General features: G+C 40.8%; 1 long non-coding RNA gene across 1 annotated transcript; it reads left to right on the top strand.

Annotated features, from left to right (window-relative positions):
- Positions 1 to 136: 136 nt before the first annotated feature.
- LOC123378346 lies at positions 137 to 20,189 on the top strand. Its single transcript, XR_006582567.1, has 3 exons — positions 137 to 546; positions 18,157 to 18,290; positions 20,120 to 20,189. It is a non-coding gene; the product is annotated as an uncharacterized LOC123378346 (long non-coding RNA).
- Positions 20,190 to 21,765: the final 1,576 nt, after the last annotated feature.

The following is a 21,765-nucleotide window of genomic DNA, read 5'->3' as shown; positions in this document are numbered from 1 at the left end:
CAAACAGCTTCCCAAACTGTTAGCAATTTAAATTTCTTTCTGCTTAATGTGGAAATGCTTTGACTTCATAGTCCAGGTTTATTACCTCACTCAGCCAGTTTTTGGATCGTCTGTTGCTGTTAGAACTAGTGAGGATCCCAACCAAACTCAGACAGAAATACCACTGAGCCTTGGGGAAGTTCAGATTCAGATCCAAACATTTGGCCTGGAGCCACCTTTCTATCTTAGTACTTAGATGGGCTCCATTACTGCCCTATAAAGTAATTGAGATTTAGGCTGCTAATGCTTAAGTCACTTTTGAAAATAGGACTTAAATATCTAAATCACTTAGGCCTTGCAATGCTGAGCAGAGGCTGCCTAAATATCAGGCCCTAACTGACTCAGGAAGTCTGTGGAGGAACAGATACCTGAGCCAAGGTTTCCTACATCCTAGGCCTCTGGATGGATCCATCCTTCCTCTCTTTGTCAACCCGATGAGGATGGATAAATATTACCTCTCTTCGTGATACTAACCCTAGAGCTACCTGTGACTCTTTGGAACTCTGGGTGAGTCTGTTAGGCTACATCTACACTGTGATAAACGACCAGCAGCATGGTCGCAACTGGCTCAGGCCAGCTGACTCAGGCTTTGAGACCCCCATGTGTGTGGGGGGGGTGAGGGAGGGGAAGGTCTCACAGCCCAGGCTTCAGCCTGAGCTCAAATTTCCACACTGCTATTTTTAGCCCCACAGCCCAAGCCAGCTGACCCAGGCTCTGAGACTCGGTGCCGTGTATGTTTTATCACAGGGTAGCTATACCCTTAAAGTGTCATGAATTTGACTGGTGCTTCTCATGTTCTGTCTGGTCCAAGGTGGAGTAACAGAGTTCTGACCACAGAAGCATTCATTCTGCTGCCTGCCACTTGTGGGGTAGGAGATGGAGTGCCTGGCAAACAGGACCATAATCACTGGGATTCCTCCCAGTCCCTGCCAACAAATAGGAAGTGAGGGGGTGGAGTCAGAGAGTGGAGAAATAGCCTTCCTCGTCTTTACCACCAATATCCAAAAGGAGCAGTAAGAGATGGAGAGAAGGGAAGTATGTGTTATGGAGTTCAGAAAGACAAGCTAATCGCAGCAGGACATCCTGTCCTGGCATTGCAATGCTTTTGTCATAATGCTGATGCAGTCATATACTGAAAGCTGCTCTCTCCTCCCTGCCCTCCAGCATTGCCCCCTGCAGAACTGCCAGGCAAGATCTGCCATCAATGCTGAGTCGTTTCTAAAGAGTTTGAAAGCTACTTACTTTATTAAGCCCTATGTGCATTATGGCAAGTCTGGTAAACCAATGAAACTAATACATTCATTGAAATAAGTTGCTGCTGGTATGAAAGGATCTTCCTCCACAGATGGAACTAAAAACCACAGTAAACCCAACCCAATTCATTGCTGAAGTGGGTTAATGGCAAGCAGGCAGATGCTCACAGGCACTTATATGAGGAAGTTAATCTATACCATATTGTATCACTTCATAAGACATTCATAGCAAACATTGGCTCAAGGGCAGAGTTTTCTCTGAAATCTAGGTGACAAAATAGGGGTCTGTCCCCTTCAATATCTGCAAAATCAAATGGTAGAAGTAATGCCATTTTGTAGAGGAAGAGGTGTTTCTAGCCAAATGAACTTGAACTGTGCTGAAAAAACTGTGGTAGCTGTAGCTTACATAAAGTGCAGCTATATAGATAGATATATATAATATGATCTGTTATAGGGCTCACCACTAAATATATGTCCTGGGTGTGGTGGAAAACAATCAAAGCAATAACAAATAGGCTATCTGAAATGTGAAAACACACCTGTTCTCTGGCTGCTGACAGCTGTATCTGGTTTTTGTCTGATGTGGGGAAGAGTTTTAACTAGTGGCGAGGGAAGATGAAGAGGTAAGCAGGTACAGATAAAACAAGCAGATAGACAGACCAGGAGGAGCTAATTTGACCATATGAATAGTCACAAGTCAGAGCTGTGTAAGCATCCAGAAGCATGAATGTTTTATCCAACCTACATAAAACTTTCAAGGCCCAGCCCCTAAAAATACTCCTTGGTGACCCTTTCTACACCTAACTATTCCCCTTCAGTTAGTCTGCAGCTCACTCTCTGTTGAGAACTATCATTCTAGCTGTAGGCTAGGCCCCTTCAGAAGTCTTTTTGGTGTGTCCATCTGAGGTGTTTCATTTTCCCTCGCTAGTGGATATGATAGCTTCTTCCCTGGATCATGCACTGCACCTCCGTTCACTCTTCTCCAGTATTCTGGGGTTCCCCAGTGTTTTTTTTAAAAAACAACCAAACAAAAATACACCCAAGCTACTGGATTCAGAAAACTGGCCACGGCTCCTCTGCAGAAACTTTAAAAACTATATTAAAAAAAAATCTTAAGAAAAAAGTAGTAGGTGGACTGGGGCTTTGATCTTGGACTGTGTTAATATGGGATGTCGTGTGTGGCTGTGCAAGGTAAAAAAAGCAACAAGCAAGTCAAGGAACTCATTCTTGAATGGGTACTTTACCACTCCCAAATTACTCATGTGTATCAAAAGGCAGAAAGAGGAGCATGTTACTTAAGCATTTCATCTGCATGATGAGGACTAGGCTTAACCTGATGTTTCCTCACATATGCCCATTCTCTGCACATACCTCATCCTTTTTTTTAACCTGCACTCTTGCAAACAAGGGAGCAGGGCTGGAAAACATACTTCTGCATAGTACATACTTAATGATAAACCTTACTTCACTCACATGTGACCCATAGTGGAAAACATTGTGCCCCTGCTACACACCAACCAAGGAATTTCCAGCACTCAAGTGTGTTCACTGGCACACTAGACTGTAATAACTTCAGAGCTCTTCCACATCATGAGAATGATCTGCAAATAAATAGGGCCTATTTAACCCTTTATTCAAACCTTCCCTTTTCAACAAACTACTTAAGCATGTGCAGAATGGTCCCAGAGAGGTGAATTTGTATAAAACATTAGCTGCACAACTCCTATTAAAATCAATGTGAGTCATTTGGCTAAAATCCCATGCATCTCTTTGAAAATGTATCCCTAGCTATTGATTTACACAACAGGCTAGAAGGGTTTTAAAAATATGTTGGACCAAATTACCCATTTTAGAACTCCCTAAACGTCTGTTTACACAGTAGAGCATAACAGCTCCTTTGGAAGATGTATACTTAAGAAAAAAAAATCTTTTCGTGCTGAAATAAAGTACTTTCATTGGTGTAAAAATCTGGAAGCGAAGCTCTATGCCAGAAGGTAGGAAAGGATTAAAAGCTAAGTATGTTTTCTTGCATTCAAGTATAAATATATTTGAAATGAAAGCACAAGGCAAGAGAAGTGAAAGCCCATATGTTTTCAGTGCTGTCCATGTCAAAATAATGCCAGTCTCCAGAAAACAGTTAACTGCTGGTCTTCTTGAATTATTCCACCAGACATCTTTCTGCCACTAGAAACAGGAAAGTATGGCATACGCCACTCACCTATAACAGGCAAAAAACAGACTGCCTAAATCAAACATCTTAAATGCAGTACATTATTTGATTGGTTATAACATTTATTTTATGAGAATTTCTGCACTTTATTGGTGCTTTGGGGGGAGGTGACAAAGGCAGGAGTGAGATAAAAGAACTACAGATACAGAGGTTTAATTTCCTGAAAAATAATTCTCCACAACCTGTGTAAACATTCTTTCATTAAAACAAATGTTCTTAAAATATTTTAAAATGTACATTTTTCAACAAAAAACTCCACAAGAATAATTGTCTGTCTTTTTCCCTCATGATCTTCAACAAACAGCTGGCAAATCTATGCTGCCCTGTGGCCTTCCGTTTGACATACTTTTTTTTAAAAATGACTCATCTCACACTCCTTGACTGCACCACAAATGTAAACTCCATATAGAATCAAAAGATAATATGCTGGCATCTTGTGGCAATAGGCTTACTAATGCTAGTAACGTATCTAAAACATATCTATCAGATCTCATTAGTCAAACAAACTATTTTTATAACCTTACTACATTTTCAAGCAGTTCCTATTTGGAAGTAGTAGGGCATGTTGGTGTTAAAAGTGCTGGGCTTGATTCTCAAGCACAGCTCATGGGGCAGGGACAGAATGACATCAGGGATCCAGTTGCAGCTCCTTAATACAGAGCCAACCAGCACTAGCAGAAGTTAGTGCACATAGTGCATTAGTGAATAGTAGGGAACTTTTAGTGCACAGCAGCAGGGTCCACATGGACAGTTAGTGTGTGGCATACTGGCATGTTGTAGATTTACACCCCAGTTTGCCATGCAGTAAAAGTTCGTGTAGACAAGCCCTAAGACTGGATTTAAATATCTATGGGATAGCTTTAGTTTTTATACAGACTGCGATTTCAGAAGAAAGGAAGGAAAGCAGTGGTGATAATTCAACAGTGGGCAAGGGACAAGGCTTCGGAATAAGGAATCAAATGAAGCCAAGTTCAGACCCAATTACAATTTTAAGAAGGGAACATCCAACAAATGCCAAAGCTGTTACTCTTCTGTTATGTTTAATATAGAGCTGGGAAGGAGACAGCTTTCCTGAGACCAAGTGAGTCACCACCTTCTAGAACAGTGGTGGTAATCCACTGACAGACTGCCAGACAGTTTGTTTACATTTGCGCGGCTGCCCGCAGCTCCCAGTGGTCGCGGTTTGCCAGTCCCGGCCAATGGGAGCTGCAGGAAGCAGCGGCCAGTACGTCCCTGTGGTCCATGCCGCTTTCTGCAGCTCCCATTGGCCGGGAATGGTGAACCGCAGCCACTGGGAGCTGCGGGCGGCCATGCAAATGTAAACAAACTGTCTGGCAGTTCACCAGTGGATTACCCTGATGGGCTGCGTGTGGCCCACGGGCTGCAGGTTGCCCACCATTGTTCCAGAAGCATGTTCCATTTCAATTCTCACATCATTCTGGAAACAGGATGACCCCAGCTTGCTGCACAGTCAGTGTTCACGTAGACACCCCCTTAGAAAACTTAATCAAAACTCAAATAACACCTGCTGCTTTTTTAATTTCCTCTGACCCTCCTGACCACATGACGTTTATAGCACATTATTACCACATGCATTCCTAAGTCTTGTGACCAGCTGGATCGCCAGTGGGAGATAACTCCACAGGCCTGGGTCTTAGGGCCTGTCTACACTACAGATTATGGTGTGAATTAGCTACGCCCCTCAGTGCTGGTGTGGACAATGCTATGTCAGCGGGAGAACTTCTCCGGCTAACACAGCTGTCACCTCTCACGGACGTGGTTATATTATGCCGACGGGAGAGCTCTTCACCAGATGCACAACCGCGGTGCAGCAGTGCCTCTGCAGCACTTCTAGTGTAGTCTAGCACTTACACTGGAAAGCTCTGTCCCAAGTCCCTGCAACTACCCTTGGGAGGGACTGTTTACTAAAGTCATCTGTTCCTCCTAGCTAACACAGCGGAGTGTATAGAGAGGCAAATTGGGAGGTGTGATTGAGCTCCTATAGGCCTATATCTGAGCTAGTTAGATCAAAGCTAGTTTGAGTAACAATAGCAGTGTAGCTATGGCGGCACAGACTAGCCACTTGAGTATGTACCCAGGGTCCTGGATGGAACTGTATTCAGGAGGCTAGCCTGAGCCGCCGCCGCCTCTGCTCTGATTACACTGCTGTTATTACTCAAACTAGCTTTGATTTAGCTAGATCAACTAGCTTGGGTTTGTCTACATGGGCTGTAACCGCACCTCCTGACTGCAGTGCAGACATACCCTGAGGTATCTAGTTCTCTTTGGGACTTTAACATTAAGCACCAGATTGTTGAATTGGATCTGGTTTTGAACTAGCATCCAATGTACAATGATGTACCTTTGCCAGTTTGTCTTACCCAAAAGGCAGCTGCTGTATTCAGAACAAGTTGGAGTTTCTTGGCTGTCCTTCAGAGACTGCCCATGGTAGAGTGAGGCACAATAATACATTGAGGTGACAAAGGCCAGGTTCATTTGAGCTAGGTCTGAATCCAAGAGGAAAGGATCTCTTGGCAACCCAAAGATGGACAAAAGCATTTCTGGTTAACATTGCTTATTTGAGATTCCAAGAATGTAGGCTTTTCAAAGGAGTCTAACAGAATTAGATGACCAAAACCCATTGAATTTCAAGGCACTTGGGCACCTACTTCCTTTACATTGAAATCAGTGAGATTTGGGCACCTAACTTCTTACAACTCCTTTGAAAATCCCAGCCTAAACGATTGTAGTGATGGACACCCTAGAAATATATATATGGACAGAAAAGAGAGCAGAGATGAAGCCAGCAAAATAAAACTCTGAGATTGTTCACCACCTTCACCATAGGAGGAAAGCTGATCTCAGCTGACTCTGAGGTCACAGGTCCCGCCAGTTCTTCTGAATGCTTCCCTTTACCCCCTGCCCCCCCCACCAGCATTTCTTACTGACCCATATTTGATCATACCTTTCTGACACTTATGTACAAACAGAATGCCTGAATATAGGCTAAAGTAACTCACATATACATTGGTTAAATTATAGATCATATCAGCCAGTTATCAACTATATATTTTCACTCTAATATGGCAAAGGAAAATTTAGAATAGCACAAGAGAGGTGCTGCTTGGCTGGCTTAGCAATAGATGGTTGTACTAACAGAATCATAGCAATGAGGGATAAGAGTGACCTTTTATATCACCTAGTCCATCCTACAGTGAGTACAAAAATGTTCCCTTCAGAATATTTACTAGTGCTCTGTCCTGCCTTCATTGCGCTGCAAGTAGTAATTCCTATGGCTTATAAAAGGATCTGAGAGAATAACACTGCCATACATAGCAAAAGGCTTGAGAGTAAGCTGTCGAAAAACTCTATTATCAGGCAAAAGTGCTGAGGGCATGATTACTAGTGGAGAATATACATGTTCACACACCCACAGGCTCACTTCAAGTAGAGAGAGCAGCATTATTAGCAAAAATAAAGACTATATTCTCTCTCACCTTCTCATCAAATCATAGTTAACATACATGCAGCTCCACATTATATACAGTGAGCAAACAACTTCATAGTTACTTACTTAAACAACTATGTAAGTATAGACTCATAAGTGAAGAAGAGATTGGCTATGTTTTCCATATTTCTGTTGTCCCTTTTTCATTAGAGCTGCTTAGATTTGGCAGCATTCTTTCCATTTGCAATAAATCTGCATGGAAGACAATGACAGTTTTGTCAGAGTAAGCATATAAAATGAGTAAAGATTTCAGAATGTGCCTCACAGTGATATTATTTCCAGAGCTAGATCCCATGCCCAATACAGTCAAGAAGTTTTTCCATTGGCTTTAATGGACATTGAATCAGGCCTTAGTAAGCATCCAGTGCATAGTGAAGGCCAGTTTTTCAAAAGAACTCAGCATCCAGCAACTCCCATAGTGGTCTCTGGGTGTTGCTGAGTATTTATGAAAAGGTGGCCATATCATTTATGTGCCTAAATGGAAGCTGAGCACTTTTTTCAATCCAGCTACCTAGTTAGGTGACTAAGCAAGATCTATTGGTTGGTAAACTTTTCTGAAAATCCCACCTTCAAACTCCATGGGGCTGATTTTCAGAATTCCTGAGCATCCACAATTCTGAAGTTAATGGGAGCTGTGGTGGCTCAACACTGAAAATCAGGCACTGTCTGCTTTGAGCCATACGCTACAGCTATGCTTAAAGGCCTGGATTGTGGTTATCCACTGCAGATGAGAAGTCTCCAGGAGCAGCAAAAGTGTCAAACAAAAGCAAGCCAACCATTTATTGTACTTTAGTTTATTGTAAACTGGAGTTTTATATCAAAAGAGTACAACAACTGAACAGAAAGCAAACATTTCTTTCCATTATTGTACATGAACAATAACCACCCCCCAAGTTTTTTTAATGTTATTCTTCTTTAAGTGAATCCAAATGGAATTGATACATTGCTATAAGCAGAAAACATTGTGAACTTTGCATTTTAGCATTATAGAATCCCATCAAAACCGTTTTGCAGATGTTCTAGAAAACGAAACAAGTCTCTAAATAAAATGCAGCTTTGCTTTGATGCTGAGGAATAAAGTGTTATTGGTGCTGCAGAGATGCCTTCATATAAACAAAGGTTCACACTGTGACATTCTAACATAGCAAGACAATGTATAGTTTTCATTTCGGTTTGATAAAGTGACATACTTTAATTTTTACAACATGTACCATACATACCCATCTGCCAGAACATGGAATAAAGATCTCTCTCAGTTAGCAAACAGTGCCAATGCATAATTCATCTAGGAATAAAACTCCAGGCAATCAAATGCTATTTTCAAAGATGCTTTCAATTACTTTAGTTTTGGATCCAAATGTAGGTTTTTATTAATCCTTAGATTATTATAGATCATTTAAACAGTGCCATAGGTGTGAAGCTAACTGGCATTTTGCCTAATGAAAACTGAGTGAGGGTTTCAAGTTTTGGCTCACTACCATTGTTGCTTTAGCCCTCCAGTTCATTGACAGATAATAACTAGGAGTTCAGAATCCAGCAAATTTCCATAGCCGGCTTTAGCTTGGCATCATAAAGTTGTATTACTTGAGGAGAAAAATGAAATTGACAGTGGCTACAGCTGGGCAGATAATGGAAAAATTATACATTGACTATTTTATTTTAAATGTTCATCAAATTATTAAATGAATATTATTCAGCCATTTCAACTGGCAACTTGCCATGGGTTCCAAAATTCTTTTAGCTTTGAGCAGATGCTGCGATGGGAGATCCTGTATATAAAACACTGACTTCCCTGGCAGCTGCTGAGTGCTCAGCGCTTTTGAAAATCAGGCCACCTGTTTAGGCACCTAAGCATGGATTTAGGAGCCTAACTTTAGGCAGCTATTATTGAAAACATTGACCTGTGTATCCATTGACCTAGTTCAGTCCCCAGTTACATGTGCACAACTCCACTGACCATAAGGAGAAGTGCTCCATGTAATTGAAGGCTGGATCAACCCCACCGGAGTCATTATGCCCATTTATGCGGCTGACCTCTGAGGTGAAGCGAAGAAACAGCATAAAATAGATTAGAACAAAATCAAATAATGTTGTATCCAAATGAAATTACAGGGACAATTTAAGCATATGGACAGAAGTCAATAGACCTGACTGAATATTTTACATAGTAATTGATGCAAATCTTAAATTAATTTTGATTTAGCCATGTTCTCAACCCCTTAACAATGGGCTGCCACTGCCACAGAGGGTCAGAAACAGAAGCCAGGACAGTTGTTCACCATTTATAAGAGCCTCAGAAGTCTGCCAGTGGGAGTGGTGGCAGTATGGAGCACATTCAGAGTTTTGCCTCTCAATAGCCTTGTTTTTATGTCAAATCTTAAGGACAGCAACATAGAGGGTGAAATCCAAGCCTCAGTGAAATCAATGGGAGTTTGCCATTGACGTCACTGTGGTCAGGATTTCACCCTGGGTCTCAGTGCTGAGGCACTTGTTCAGTAATGACTCAGCTTCAAGAGAATCACCACTGCTTTGTGTATGAGCACAATTTTGGTCCAATCCAGATTTGTTAAATGAAAGAACAGTGACTTGAGAGCCTTGCGGGAAATTAGTTCCATCCCTGGCTTTGTCTGTCTTATTTAGCGTGTGCAATATCTATTTTGATGAGTTGTTGGGGTTTCTGTGCATGCAATCAATTACATGCTGTGAAATATCCTCAAATATTTTGAGTTTCTGTTATGCACAGTTTTATAGAGATATTACGAAAACCATACTCTTCCTCAAACAGGTCATTTTAAAGTTCATTATATTCAATTTTCTCTAAGAGCCCCTACATTGTTAAATTAATGGCCTGTTATTGGTGGTTAAATGAAGCCTTCATTGTGTTATCTATCACTTCCCATAGAATACTTCAGATGATCACAAGACCCCATTATTCTCCTGGATTTTGCTGTCTGTTTTTTGTTTTTGTTTTTTTTAATGTTGGCATAACTGGGTAACTTTTTTCATTATCTGTGAAACCAAGTTCCAGATGTGTTCACTAACATGTGGGAGCTGCTAAGTACGAAATATTTTGTTCATGATAATACTTCAGTGATTAGATACATTTTGCAATTAAAACTACCAGAAGGCATTACATCATAGAAATGAAATAATAGGCTCATTGACTGGTTTATTAGAAAGATTTACCAAGAACATTTGACTCTGATAATGGCAATAGCTATGGTTTCCATATGGTTTAGAGCTATTTAATGCCAAATACTTCAGAGCTCTCTGAAGCCTGATTTCAAGTTATTATTCTTTCCACAGGAAGAATAAATAATCAAAAATCCCAGTTTTGGATTTCCAAATTTCTCTTTGTCTTTCAGTATCAAATGGAGGGGGGGATGGAAAAGAAATGTATTTATTTTCTTAAATATCACATGAAATTATATCCAATTTAAATTCAGCTATGGATCCCACGTTGCATTGTATCTCACTGTATTTTTTAAAAAGAAAATTCTTATAAAAGTACTTTTAAAACTTCAATTTGTCAAATTCTTCCCTACTGATTTTCATGTTAGCTAGTTCTCTGAATGTAGTTAATTCGGGTATAATATTTCTGTGTACAGAGCATATTATGCTGAATCAAGTGTCTATCATTCATTAAAGCCCTTGTAATGTATAAACTAATCCATTACTCAAGAAGAAGAGGTCTGCTTCTATGGGATTTAACTTCATGAAATATTTGCTGCCAGAAGAAGAAACAGGTACTTTAGCCCCATAAACAGTGGTGCCTCAAGGAATTTCAGACAGTTTCCCTTTGGATACCATATAATTTATTCAACTTTCCCACTAGGCTTGTTTATTTTAACCTACTCTCCACGTTATCATCTGGTTTGGATTACTTACACTAAAAAGAGAAACAGAAAATAAGAGAAACTGTCTCCAATGAGTTTGAATTGTAAACATTTGAAACCGGCAATTAAATATGTAATACTGTGACCATTATCTAGTTGCAAATGTTCATTACTGCAGTGATGAAAAAATAAAACCAACTTCACAGCCTTCTGTTAATTTATAAAAGTTAAATATCTAGCTGTATGATAAACATACACTAGCTCCAAGGTTATTTTTGCATACAAAGCCAATTGAAAAGCAATATAGCAAGATGGCTTTGGCGCTATATAATAGCTCCTCATTTTATAATGTTACCTAGAAGTCTAGCCCAAGCACACTAAATATTCTTCCGGTGTTTTAAGGTATCTGAGCTGTCTCATGAGACGCACTGAATATCTGCACTACCAATGGGATAGCTGATAGCATGCGTGATACAACGTTGGCCGCAGCCATATTTTTGACAGTTCTACAGCTAGCTCCAATGTGGACCTGGCAAATGAATACCTGGAGGTGGGTTATAACCAGGGCTGGCTCCAGGCACCAGCGAAGGAAGCAGGTGCCTGGGGTGGCCAATAGAAAGGAGCGGCAGTCCGTCTGTTATTGGGGCAGACGTCTGGGCCTGCAGCAGCAATTCGGCGGCGAGTCCTTTAGTCCCTCTCTTCCTCTTTGGCGGCACCTCAATCGGGTTTTTCTTTTTTTTTCTTCGCTGCTTGGGGCGGCAAAAAAGCTGGAGCCGGCCCTGGTTATAACTTTAAAGTTATACATGCCATTCTTCCAGTCAAATGTGAACTGTTTCCACACCAGAAAGTGCCAGTGAGGCAGCAATTCTTTTTCAAGATTACAACTTAAGATAGAATGTTTTTAATGAAGATTCATGCAAATGGCATTGTTAGTCTTCTTTCCCAGTTGTGCACATGATACTTGCGGGGTTCCCAGCAAACAATGACACAACCACTGAAGAAAAGAGAATTTCAATTCTCACAACTGTCCCTGGGTCATGACTAGAAAATCTGTTTTTCCCTGTATCATACTGGACTCTCTTACAATAACTTCTCAAATACTCAGCTTAACAACAAACTTCTCTCTGTGTCAGTGTGAGTGTAGGATTAGAGAGAGCTATGTGGCTTTTTAAGGATCAATGTAGCTTTTGAACAATGTCTGAAATTTGTACAGCTGGACTCGTGCACCGATTCCAGATGATCCTGTGCTACATGTGCTGTTGAACCCACAGGAATACAGCCATAAAAAAAGTTCACCACACCCAGAGGTCTCTCAGGAAATAAAACAGTCCCCAGACTAACATTTCATAGCTGAGATTTTGTATTAGGGTTTGGGTTTTTTTGCATATACATAAGGCAGATCACCTGCTATTATGGCTATAATTGTGTGTGTGTGTGTGTACAAAGAAATCATACAGCACAATGAACACTCATTCCTGTGGGACACACTGTAGGTCACTATGTTCCAAACCCAAACAAGAGCAGAAAAGTAGCTCTGTCAGAGGTTCCTCATAGGTAACAAACACTGTGGAAGCCCCTGCAGTCAGTGGGTTTCTCCCACCAAGGGAGAGAAACTGAAACTCAGCCATGAAACTCATCCTATTCTGACATTGTCAAACAGGCACCACTGTTCATCACTCTTTTCAACAAGGAAAAACAACATCATCTCAGAGCAAGCAAATGCTGCTGCGAACAAACTGGAATAGCCAGGAAACTGTGCATGGCCTGAAACATTTTCTCCAGATGGTTCTTTGTACCGTAAAATTCTTAGGGACCTATATAGGGTGAAATTCTGGCTCAACTGATGTCAATAACAAAACGCCTGTTGATTTCAGTGGACTCAGGATTTCACTCATAGAGTATGTCTACACTGCCATTGATCCCGACGGCTGGTCCATGCCAGCTGACTCAGGCTCCTGGGGCTCAGTCTAAGGGGCTGTTAATGGCAATGGAGACATTTGGGCTCAGACTGCAGTCTGAGCTCTGGGACCCTCCGACCTTGCAGGGGCTAAAGCCTGGACTCCAGCCTGAGCCCAAATGTCTGCACTGCAGTTCCTGAGCCCCTGAGCCCGAATCAGCTGGGCTGGCTGTGGGTTTTTAATGGAGAAACATCCCCATAGCGTCCTATTGATTTTAAAGGATTCTATAACGTGAAACTCCACAATGATCTTCTCCAAGAACTGAACTATGTTTAAAAAATAACATAACAAATCGAAGTATTACCTTAAATAGACAACTCCTTGTCCAAAGCAACCACTTTCAATCATCCCAAGGTTTCTAGTACATGTTTGTTTGCTCTTTAGGCATATAGAATTTCTAGACAACTGATTTTAGCTAGCTGCTTTGGAGGTTGCTTTAAAAATTTTTATTGTTTTGCTGCTTTTATTGTAATACTTGACACTAAGAAGTCATATAGTGTTTTTCATTATCAAGCAAATACTATTATTTCCATTTACCATCTTGCTATGAATAAGATCACTGCCCACACACAAGGATTTTGGAAAATCAACCATTTTCAGACTGGAAATAATGAAGTTGATGGAATCATCCAGATTTACACTGGTGCAACACGATGAAGACTCTGGTTTACAAACATTGGCAAATATATTTTTAAACACGTTGGAAAGTTTGTGGCCAGGATTTTCCAAACTGGGGCCTAAATCCATATTTAGGCCTCTAAATAAGTGGCTTGAGTTTTCAAAAGTGCTGAGCAGCTACAAGTCTTCTTGAGAAATTTAGAAGCCTAATCATAGGTTCTTATTTGATTTGATTTGAGTTTACATTTTGCACTGTGTTACAAAAGGGCAAACAGTAAAAAGGCCATTTTTTCTATATTCTGAAAGTTTAGCAAGCTGTAAGCAACATTGTTTCCCCCGGGTTTCCAGGATTTTGTAAAGTGTACATCTAAATCTCAAGATGGGCCACAAATGGTTGAAAGTAATGTCCAGTTGTGAAAAAATAGTGGCAGTGCATATGATTGGTGTGGTAGTGCAGGAAGCTTGTCAAAACACTTTTGCCAGGGCCTACCCTTCTGCTCTTAAACTGAAAACTGGGAGCAAATTTTTTAATTAGTTTCAGGTAAAAGTGAGATAGCAAGTGTGAATTGTGAACTGCTCAAGGAAGAACAGCTGTTGGGCTGGTGTGCACAGTGAAGTTTGTCTGCTGATGATCAGAAAAAAATCAAAATTGGACGGGGGGGTAAGAACTCTGCTGGGTTACTTGACAAAAGCCCTGCTCCGATCTTTTATGAGGGAGAAATGTGATGATTTGGGGAATTTGTCTGTACAATTTGAGATTATGAACTCACTATAGGTATCTTTACCAAGCTACAAACTCTTCACTACAGTCTCTTTGCAACTATGTTGGCCTGAAATTCCAGCAGGGGTAGTGGAAAAGGTCTAACAGAGAATCATTAAACTTTGAGGATTGGCCATCTAAATGACAAAGAGAGGGTTACAGCCCCGGAAAACCCAGTTTTTCAAGTCTGAACTCATGGGGCGGGAGGCAAAGCCATCACCTACAGAAGGGGGGGCTGAACGTTATAAAAGGACAGGAGCTATTCTAGTCATGGGGGCATTTTTCCCCAGCTCAAGATGAGGGAGAAGCTACCCAACATGTAGCAGCCTGATGAGGCAGGGGATCCTGGCTATCTTCCTGAACACAGACAGTCCCCTGCAGTTAGGATGTTTGTGGTTTCCTAAATAAGTCATATTATCTTGTGCTTTTTCTTTTAAGTGAAGAGCAATAACGTGTTAGACACCTATGCAAAGTGTCTGTGTGTGCCAAATGCTATACCTACCACATGCCCCCCGAATGAGTTAAACTGTAACCCAGAAGGGGCTCCGCTTTGGAGTGGAATTCTGGGAGAGGGTTTATATAAGCTATGGGAAAGTCTGAAGGGTCAATATTGCACTCAGGGGTTAGAAAGCTGGACAGTAGGTTCCAACCCTCTGGAGGACATGCTGGAGAGAAAGTATATACTCCAAAACTATGTCTAGGGACCTCAAGACTCGGGCAGTGGCTAGACTCCATTCAGGCTCTGGAGTCTTAAAACGCCCATGCACCCAGTGGTGGGATTCCCTGACAGCAGTTTAGTGGGTGGCCATGATGAGGTGCTTGACTGGAGCTGTGACATCAGTGTCACAACTCCTCACCAATTTAGCTGCTCTGCTCTCAATTTTGAATGCTATATTCTCTGCTAGAGTTACTTATCTTAAAGAATGCTTCTACAATCCTGCAAACAAGTTTGAGTTGTACATCTGAACTCATGCACTTTGAGATACACCTCTACCCCGATATAACGTGACCCGATATAACATGAATTCAGATATAACGCGATAAAGCAGAGCTCTGGGGGAAGGGCGAGGCTGCGCGCTCCGGCAGATCAAAGCAAGTTCGATATAAGGCGGTTTCACCTATAACATGGTAAGATGTTTTGGCTCCCAAGGACAGCGCTATATCAGGGTAGAGGTGTACTCACATGAAAGCCATTATATAAGCACATGTTATCTAAGCCATATGTTATATTATTTGTTTTAGTAACTGGCTGCCTTTTTCTGAAATTATACAGAAGGACAGCTCTTACTCCTGATTTGCACAGTTCATCAAGTCATTCACAAACTGCATGTATGCCAGCCCATTGAAAAGCCACAGCTTTGTTGTTAATCAAACAACCCTTAGCATGGTGTGAAAAACTGGCATGGGATGGTCGGCCATTCACAGGTGGCCTCTCCATGTTGCCAGTTCCGAAATAAAAGAGAAAATGTGAGCAATAAAACTAGATACTTCCATGGTAAATTTTAACTCAATCTGTGGTAGCTTATATTAAATAACTGTAAAGTGTGTAGCTATTAGGAAACATAAGCAAACAAACACATCGTGGGGCATATACTACACAAATGCCATATGTGGAACTCTCACTATGGGGGAAAATCCTGCTCCCAGTAAGTTAACTGGAAAACTCTCATTGACTTCAATGCCGCCTGGATTTGGCCTCAAATGTACAACATACCGCTTAGAATGGTTTACAATATGAGTAAACCATTGCATATTAACATGCACCTAGGCTATAGGAAGCATATGACTGACATTATTAGGTGACTTTAAATAAATATTGGAATGAAATCTTTCAAATCAGTTCAAATTCTATCCCTCATTATACCAATGCAACCCGCACTGACCTGAATAGGGTGGTACAGGTATGACTAAAATAGAATCTAACCCCAAATTCCCATTTTATAAAACGGAGCATTTTAATAAATAGGTAGGGCTCAGTTTCTTAGATATGGTATCCAAGGAAGATGATCCAAGGGCAATCTGTTCCACTCTATTGATTTGTCTAAATTTTAGTATTATAATTTATTGATCATTTGTATATACAGTATGTGTACATGGCAGTTTATGAATAGGGTTGCACCAAAACATATGCAGACTGGAAACTGTCGGTGGGGTGAATAGCAAAATGCCAGTGCAATGGAGAGAGGAAGAAAAGACTTAACAGAATGTGGGTATGGCTAAGGTCACTTAGTAGATACATCAGGTCTCATTTCAGTTGCTAGTGTTTGGTTGGTTTTTTATAATTACATTTTTTAAGTGTGCATTGCATGAAGGGAATTAGAGGATCATTGTGAGAGGAATTGAGGCAGATAAATGGCACCCACATGCATAAATGGGTGGGGGATTTGATGGGGCTAGTGGTGAAAGGGAGGACAGTCCCCATAGCAAGGGATGGAGACACTCACCAAGGGACAATAGGCTGCTCCTCCCCCTGGAAGTCTCTGGTACCACTGTTCAGCTGGGAAAGAGGAGAGCTGACTGGCCAGCCTTCCCCAGCTCCTAGGATTTAGCTCAGTGCAGGGTCCACATGGAGCCTCTTTCAGCTCCGTTCTGTCAGACAGGGTTACTCACCAACTTCCCATAACAGCAGTCCTCAAGGTTCAGAAAAAGGCTGGTAAGGATTCTGGGGCCCTTCTCCAAGGGGAAGAGGGTCTGTCCCACTTGTGTGTGTGGCGGGGGGAGGGGAGGAGTGTCTCTGCCCTATTGTGGGAGTCATGCCTTTTCCCTCACAGCATGGGGCTTGTGATGCCGGCTGACCAGGTCAGGATAGAGTGTATTCAGCTCAATTCACTTGTGTATTAGATCAAAGTGATTGTAAATGTATAAGTATTTTGTGAGTTTAGGCGTCATAAAACTAATAGGACCATTACACGCATTGTTTTCACGTATCTGTTCCCCTCATAATGTAATAGCAAACATTTACAAGGTAAATACCCTGGTAACTAAATTACCTATCAACGAAATTTGGTGAAACGCTAATGAAGAAGTTAAGGACTTTAACAGAAAATGCTAATTTCAAGGCAAGTGGCTATTATGTATATGGTTGGAAGTCAAAAGTCCAAGTGCATCCCTCACTCAGCATCATCAAAGGAAAAGCCCACATGGGTAAAGACACTGTCAGCTTGCTTTCTGTGTAAAGGAGCTATAAATATGGATTCAAGAAATGATCCATTATCTCTGGACTGTTTGGATTCTAACAGGGCAGAATAACTGAACGAGAAGATGGAGACCGCCAGAGTTATTCTGGGTAGCCCTGAGAGACTTTTGGACACCCAGCCAGCCAGTTAGCTATAAAGTCCCTCTTGGTGTCTATTCTCTGTTTGCTTTACCTGAAAAGGGTGAAAAAGTCTCCCATGTAAAGGAAAGGGAGTGGGCAGCTGACCAAAAGAGCCAATTGGAAGGCTAGAACTTTTTAAAAATGGGGGGGGGGAACTTCCCCTTTCTCTCTGTTGTTGTTCTCTGGGAAAGAGGGGAACAGAGAGCAGTTATGCTATGAGAACCTTTATGCCAGATATCATCATAGATCATCAGCTCTATGAGCTACTTATCTGGAACTACATGCCTAGAACTACTTATCTGGAACCCCCAAATATGTAAGTAGGTCGGGAATGTTTAGAAAGATACGATTAGGTTTATTTCTGATGGCTAGTGGACTCCTCTGTGCTAACCCAAAATGCTTTTGTTTTGCTGTAACCTTTAAGCTGGATCTCAAGAAATTTATTCTTGATGTTTAATTTTTGTAAGTGGGTTATTTAAATCTAGCAAAAGCTAAGTTCCAGATGTATTTTCATTTTGTTTTTAATAAAATTTACCTTTTTAATAACAGGATTGGATTTTTGGTGTCCTAAGAGGTTTGTGCATTTGTTGTTTAATTAGTTGGTGGCAACAGCTAATTTCCTTTGTTTTCTTTCTCAGCTCTTCCCCAGAAGGGAGAGGAGGGGGGAAAGGACTTGAGGGTACTCCATAGGAAGGAATTCCCAAGTGTGCCTTCCTGGGTTCCAAAAAAAGGGGGTTTGCATTTGCGTGGTGGCAGCATCTACCAAGCCAAGGTCAGAGAAAAGCTGTAACCTTGGGCGTTTAATACAAACCTGGAGTGGCCAGTATTAATTTTTTAAATCCTTGCGGGCCCCCACCTTCTGCACTCAAAGTGCCAGAGTGAGGAAACAGCCTTGACAACTGGATAGTAGCACTTAAGTGACTGATTTCAAAAGTAAATTTTGAGTTGGTACAAAATGCCAGATTGACAAAACGAGACACCAAAGTCCTCACCTTATGCTGGATGCAAATCACTTCAGGTGAAATTAATGAAACCAGCTGAATTTGTCTTTCATTCCTCATTATCCTAGACAGAAGGGGGCATAAGAGAAGCAATAGGAGATGCAAAATGCATGGGGAAAGGAATTGGGACAGGTTGGAGAGTCCTCAAACAAGCAAGTGGAAGAAGCAACAGAAGGGAGAAGACAGTCTATAAAATGGCTTCACACACTACTTTATGTAACATAAGTGATACAACACACTTCTCAGAAAGTTAGTTTGATTTAGAAAAATGGCTTTAATCCAGATTTTTCGCTCACTCAGAGAACTCGTGGCTGTCATTCTGCGTGCCTGGCATGTGTAGCCCATATACGACGATTCATCACATGGAAGACAATGGGAGTACACACATGAGCAAGCTCTGCTTGCATAAATTAGGGCTGCAAGACTGGGCCTAGACATGTAGTCAATATTTTACAAAACTGAATTGCCTTCTTCCACAAATGCAATATCTAAATGCAGACACAAATAAATATATCTAACCTAGAGAATACTTTAAAGTAGATCAGCTAAAATTCTTTATCTCAGGTGTTTCTGTATTTGTGATATGTTGGGAAAATGCAGTGTTAATAGACCTCAAACTCACACTTCTTGTATCGTTCCTTCTGTAAAAATCTTGTAATATTGGCTGGCTCTTAAGACCTGCAAGATGTTTTTTTCTGCACTTACACATCCGTTATATGTGCAGGTATCTGTGTGCTACTGTAACACTTTTAGAGATATTTTGGCAGGTGAGCACAGATGGGGTGGGGGGGATCATGATTTAAAATGAATGGAGAAAATGCTGACAGTGTCTAACATACATTTTAGATTCTTCTTCCAATGTTTAAAAAGCTGGATTAAAGCATAGAAAGCAACCTTGAAAAAAATAAATAGACTTCTCTGCTCACCAGCACACATGCTCATAGATTCAGACAATTTAAGGCCAGATCATCTAGTTAGGGCATTAGCCTTTTTGCTACAGCATGACACTGGCAGGTCATGTTCAGTTGCTTGTCCACTACGATCCCTAAATCCTTTTCTGAATCCCTGCTTCCCAGGATATAGCCTTCCATTCTGTACATATGGCCTGCATTCCTTGTTCCTAAATACATAATTTTGCATTTGGCTGTATTAAAACTCATTTTGTTTGAATGGGCCCAGGTTGCCAAGTAATACAGAGTACTCTGTATGACTGCCTGTACTCCACATTATTTACCACATTATTTGTTATTTTGATTCACATTTTTCTGACTACATTTTTCCTCTCAGTCAATTTCATTCATAACTTTCTTCAGCTTTGGGAAATTAGCCCTTTTGAAGTGCCAAGTGTATATATTATTGGTTGGGTTTGTCCTTTGTTTACCCATATTGTACATAATCAGATCATGATCACTGATCCCGAGGCAATTCCCGTCCAGTGATTATTTCATCTTTATCCATTGTAATGAGGCCCAAAATAGTTACTTCATGTTACAAAATGAATAGAAACTTGAATGATGTTTTACTACTGGTTGCGTGAGGCCACTAATACATTTCCCCAATTGAAGTCTCCATGTAACAACGTATTTTTTTCTTTCCACAGATTATAGTCAGGTGCCTAAGGAAGTCTCTGTTTTCTGATCATCTTCTGTAACAGCCCACACCAGCACCCCCTCCTGGGGTTCAGAATGATCAATAAATCTAAAAAAAGCAATGGTGTCTTTCCTATGGAGTACTATCCCTCCTAATCTCTTTTACCCATTCTGTCCTTCCTAAACTGGTTATAACCAATGCCTTTAACAGTTCAATCATGTCAGTTGTCCTACCTGGTTTCAATAATGCCAGCTGTATCAGATTTCTTCTCATCAATGAACATTCCTGTTCCTCTTGCTTGTTACCCAGACTCCTAGCATTGATATAAAAGCAATTAAAATATTCTTCTCTCCATAGTCTTCATAGTCACTTGTTGATTTGCTAGAGGAAAATATCCCATTTTTTCCTTTGACAAAGGGCCTGGTCGAAAGCCCACTGAGGTCAATGGGAGTCTTTCCATTGATTTCAATAGGCTCTAGATCAGGCCCAAAATGAATAGTCTACAAGTATTCTGAAGACAAAGCAAGTTAATATTATATCTGTGTTGGTTTTTAAGCATTCTCTTAATCTTCAATATTTTGTTTCACTGCCACTAATAAAGTCAAACTCATGCAGACATTTGACTACCCCCCCTTGCCTATTCTTCTTTCTTTTTTGGGGCTTGAACCAGTAGAAAATAGTAGTTTTGTAGTCAACAGCAGGGCAGATGATGCATGTCAGCCCTGGAGAGGATGAGAATGCTGGGGAAGCCAAAAAATGCTTTTCAGATAGGCACATCGTCTGAAAAGAGAGCTACTGTGGAAAGCCTGATTCTGCACTGCTAGAGAACGAACCTCAGAAGTTTTGGGTGTTTGGTTTGGCTCAGAGAGAGGGGGGGAGATTTGGTTAACAATCAAGCTGGTTGAATAATTTAAACATTTTTAATAGAATATTTATTTATCAAAAAACATCAAAATTCACCAGATAACAATTTGCAGTGAATAATTTAACCAGCTCTAGTTTTTGTTTTAAAGAGAAAAGCTCATCTCTAGTAACTACGCCTTAATATAAGCAGTAGCCCTGCAGCTATGAAGCCCAGCAAATCTCTACAGCTTCCATTAGCCAGAAGGTTACAGAGGCTGTTTTGGGGCATTAAGACATCCCAGATCTCATTCTAAGATCCCATTTCTTTCTAGTTTTTTTCTGTAGTGAGGACAGATCAAATAGCAATAAACTTAAAACCCAAAAATCTTACACACACTTTAATTCTGCTCTTCCTCTGATGAAATTCTGGAGCTCTCCGCCCACTCTGGATATACTGAAGGGAACAGATAGAATCCTGTGGAGTTGAGAATGAGACCTGCCCTGGTCTTATTTTGAACCCATGTGATTTGTATGATGTGTCTGGGAAGAAAGCAGTGGAATTAGTCAAGATGGAAAGACTGGGGCAGGGTGCACTGCAGTATAACACAGTGGGAAATATACATACACACCCAATATCTCTTGGCTTGAAATGCTTTTTGTTTTTTTATAGAACTGCATAAACAAAAAACAAATAGTGTTTGGAAGTGCTCTGGATAGGCAACTTGGAGATTAGTGTAAAAAAATTCAGTTTGGGGACAGTGGTTCATTTTGAGGCTAGTCAGGGAATGATTTTTTTATATAAATATTAACCAA

Source organism: Mauremys mutica, chromosome 10, assembly GCF_020497125.1.
Source record: "Mauremys mutica isolate MM-2020 ecotype Southern chromosome 10, ASM2049712v1, whole genome shotgun sequence".
Lineage (NCBI taxonomy): Eukaryota > Metazoa > Chordata > Testudines > Geoemydidae > Mauremys > Mauremys mutica.
Note: the sequence above shows the minus strand (reverse complement) of the source record. Positions and strands in the feature narration are given on the sequence as shown.